This window comes from Mizuhopecten yessoensis, unplaced genomic scaffold, assembly GCF_002113885.1.
Source record: "Mizuhopecten yessoensis strain PY_sf001 unplaced genomic scaffold, ASM211388v2 scaffold1883, whole genome shotgun sequence".
NCBI classification, from domain to species: domain Eukaryota; kingdom Metazoa; phylum Mollusca; class Bivalvia; order Pectinida; family Pectinidae; genus Mizuhopecten; species Mizuhopecten yessoensis.
Window position 1 is genome coordinate 316 of NW_018404269.1, and position 586 is coordinate 901.

A 586-nucleotide genomic window follows, 5' to 3' on the forward strand; every position below is an offset into this window, starting at 1 on the left:
GAACATGTTTAATAGAATAAAGATGGTAGTATATGGTTGACAAGGGTGTAGTGGGGGTATGGTATTAAACACGTCTATCAGGATAAAGCTGTAGTATATGGTTCAGAAGGATAGAGTGGGAGGTATGGTATTGAACATGTTTAATAGAATAAAGATGGTAGTATATGGTTGACAAGGGTGTAGTGGGGGTATGATATTAAACACGTCTATCAGGATAATGCGGGTAGTATGTGGTTGACAAGGGGGTAGTGGGAGGGATGGTATTAAACACGTCTATCATAATAAAGCGGGTAATATATGGTTGTCAAGGCTGTAGTGAGAGGTATGGTATTAAACGCGTTTATCAGAATAAAGCGGGTAGTATATGGTTGACTAGGGTGTAGTGGGAAGTATGGTATTAAACACGTGTATCAGAATAAAGCGGGTAGTATATTATCTATATGGTTAACAAGAGTGTAGTGGGAGGTATGTTATTAAACACGTCTATCATAAGAAAGCGGTTAGTCTATTGTGGACAAGGGTGTAGTGGGAGGTATGGTAATAAACATGTCTATCAGAATAAAGCGGGTAGTATATGATTGGCAAG